The 3,486-nt window shown below is 48.7% G+C and overlaps 1 protein-coding gene across 1 annotated transcript in view; it reads right to left on the bottom strand.

Annotated features, from left to right (window-relative positions):
* The window catches only part of frmpd1b (FERM and PDZ domain containing 1b), a 41,951-nt gene extending 40,847 nt beyond the window's left edge, over positions 1-1,104 (bottom strand). Inside the window, exon 1 of the mRNA XM_082176850.1 lies at positions 966-1,104. The gene's annotated coding sequence lies outside the window, so the exon portion shown is untranslated. The remainder of the gene's footprint in view (positions 1-965) is intronic.
* Between the last annotated feature and the right edge of the window lie 2,382 nt (positions 1,105-3,486).

Raw genomic sequence — 3,486 nt, 5'->3', positions numbered from 1 at the left:
GGACACTCAGCATTAGCATTTATTATATTTGCTTGAGTGCTTGACATTGCTGGCTGACTGCACTGGCCTTCAACACTCATGCGATGTGACTGTGACCCGCTGCACTGTGTGTGTGAGTGTGGGTGAAGCTGACCTAAATGTAAGTTGATGCAAAAGCAATTACTTTCCGTATAAATAGACTCTTATATTTATAACTACTTGTATGGAACATTAAAAAAAAGAAAAAAAAAGTTTGCTTTCATTGAACGAGCAGATGAACGACATGAGGATGAGCGACTTTTCCATTTTTGGATGAACTATTCCTTTAAAGTCCCCCTGTGGTGAAAATCCAGCGTTTAATGTAGTTTATGTGTCTATGTGGTGTTTTTAATATATTAAACCATGTGTAGATTCATAAGTCGACAGCATTGCTAAGTATTTCCTCCTTAAAACTGCAGTGAACCAAAGACAGTCTCAAAAACACGCTTTGAAATCGCTGGTGTTTCTGATGTCACAAACTACCTTGTAACCAATCAGATCAACGTGTGATCGTCAACCAGTGGATCTCTGAGCTGAGTGAGTGACTGGAGGCGGGGCTCATTTGCATATTCATAGAGCCGCGCATACTAAATGAGGCAAGGGTGTCGAGGAGCTTTTCAAGGAAAAAACTTTTAAATATTTGATTTTGGTGATCAAAAATGAGTATTAATGGATAAAATGATTGACTATAGGGGGACTTTAACACCAAACTACCTGTTTACACAGTGAAGGTTGCATTTAATCAAATTCAAATTCACAATCAAAGTCACAGCAGCTTAAATCCCCGAGGGAGGGAAAGCTCAGCGTCTTCAGAAAGATGAATCCCTGTGTGTTTCTAATTGAAAATCTAGTTTCTAATTGTTTCCTAGCATCCGTTTGTCACACCTTCAACTAATATACATACACTAATTAATATACATCTTTCCACCAGAGTAGCCTGATCTCACCTGGGTGTGGTTTGTGTCCTATCAGCTCCAGAACGCAGAAATCTAAGCGCGTGATTGGACGTCACATCTCTCTTGTGTGGATTGGTGGAGAGGTGGCAGAGGCGGGCCCTCACAACCATCAGGACCAATGAGAACTGATCTGCAAGGGATACAATCACAATCATAATTAGAGTCTGAAATGTATGCATGTACTACTGACATCATGTGGAAAAATTAAGCAAGTCTGGATCAAAAAGTCACTAAATTGAAATGAGCAATTCTTTTTTTATTATTGAATATTGCAGTGTTTATTATGAATGATTTATCAGTGCACATCATTATTGTTTTAATAATCTTGAATCAGAATAAGTTCCTCTCGCAGCCTCTCTTCTCTGATGATGTGGGCGGGGCAACCTGTCACTCACATGAGATCGGCCAATAGCAAACCACAACCATCCAATCAATTCCACACAGACAAAATCAAGCCCCGCCCACATTTGTTCTCATTCCAGAAGCGTTTCACTCGGATATACGTCACAATAGGGAAGAAAAGACGAGCACAACTTACGAATCATGCTGACTTTAAAACAATCTGAATCTACTTGGCAACAATGACTGTTTGATTGAAAATATTACTCTTTTTAAGTCATTTCAGAGCAAATACTTTGAGATTCGCTGTAACTAATGCATCTTCTCTGATTTATAAGTGGCATTACACTTGGTAAATCTGAATCTGATTAATTTCTAAGAATCAGTTTAATTCCATCCATCCATCCATCTTCTACCGCTTATCCGGGGCCGGGTCGCGGGGGCAGCAGTCTAAGCAGGGATGCCCAGACTTCCCTCTCCCTAGACACTTCCTCCAGCTCTTCCGGGGGGACACCGAGGCGTTCCCAGGCCAGCCGGGAGACATAGTCTCTCCAGCGTGTCCTAGGTCTTCCCTGGGGTCTCCTCCCGGTGGGACATGCCCGGAACACCTTCCCGGGAAGGCGTCCAGGAGGCATCCGGAAAAGATGCCCGAGCCACCTCAACTGACCCCTCTCGATGTGGAGGAGCAGCGGCTCTACTCTGAGCTCCTCCCGAGTGACCGAGCTTCTCACCCTATCTCTAAGGGATCGCCCAGCCACCCTGCGGAGAAAGCTCATTTCGGCCGCTTGTATCCGGGATCTTGTCCTTTCGGTCATGACCCACAGCTCATGACCATAGGTGAGAGTAGGAACGTAGATTGACTGGTAAATCGAGAGCTTCGCCTTGCGGCTCAGCTCCTTCTTCACCACGACAGACCGGTACAGGGACCGCATTACTGCAGAAGCTGCACCGATCCGCCTGTCAATCTCCCGTTCCATCCTTCCCTCACTCGTGAACAAGACCCCAAGATACTTAAACTCCTCCACTTGAGGCAGGAGCTCTCCACCAACCTGAAGCGGGCAAACCACCCTTTTCCGACTGAGAACCATGGCCTCGGATTTGGAGGTGCTGATTTTCATCCCAGCCGCTTCACACTCAGCTGCAAACCGTCCCAGTGCATGCTGGAGGTCCTGGCTTGATGAGGCCAACACGACAACATCATCCGCAAAGAGCAGAGATGAAATCGTGTGGTCCCCAAACCTGACCCCCTCCGGCCCCTGGCTGCGCCTAGAAATTCTGTCCATAAAAATTATGAACAGAACCGGCGACAAAGGGCAGCCCTGCCGGAGTCCAACACGCACCGGGAACAAGTCTGACTTACTGCTGGCAATACGAACCAAGCTCCTGCTCCGGTCGTACAGGGACCGGACAGCCCTTAGCAAAGGGCCCCGGACCCCATACTCCCGGAGCACCCTCCACAGGCCGCCGCGAGGGACACAGTCGAATGCCTTCTCCAAATCCACAAAGCACATGTGGATTGGTTGGGCAAACTCCCATGAGCCCTCCAGCACCCTGTAGAGGGTATAGAGCTGGTCCAGTGTTCCACGACCGGGACGAAAACCACACTGTTCCTCCTGAATCCGAGGTTCTACTATCGGCCGGATTCTCCTCTCCAGTACCCTGGCATAGACTTTCCCAGGGAGGCTGAGAAGTGTGATCCCCCTATAGTTGGAGCACACCCTCCGATCCCCCTTCTTGAAAAGAGGGACCACCACCCCGGTCTGCCAGTCCAAAGGTACTGTCCCCGACCGCCACGCGATGTTGCAGAGGCGTGTCAGCCAAGACAGCCCCACAACATCCAGAGACTTGAGGTACTCAGGGCGGATCTCATCCACCCCCGGTGCCTTGCCACCGAGGAGTTTCTTGACTACCTCGGTGACTTCAGCTTGAGTGATGGACGAGTCCGCCTCCGAGCCCTCAGCCTCTGCTTCCTCAATGGAAGACGTGACTGCGGGATTGAGGAGATCCTCGAAGTATTCTTTCCACCGTCCGGTGATATCCCCAGTCGAGGTCAACAGCTGCCCACCTCCACTGTAAACAGCATTGGTAGGGCACTGCTTCCCCCTCCTGAGGCGTCGGATGGTTTGCCAGAATCTCTTCGAGGCCGACCGATAGTCCTTCTCCATGGCCTCAC

The sequence above is a fragment of the Leuciscus leuciscus genome (genome assembly GCF_965113295.1).
Source record: "Leuciscus leuciscus genome assembly, chromosome: 8".
In the NCBI taxonomy this organism is placed as follows: Eukaryota; Metazoa; Chordata; class Actinopteri; order Cypriniformes; family Leuciscidae; genus Leuciscus; species Leuciscus leuciscus.
The sequence above is the reverse complement of the archived record's forward strand: the minus strand, read 5'-3'. Positions and strand labels throughout refer to the sequence as shown.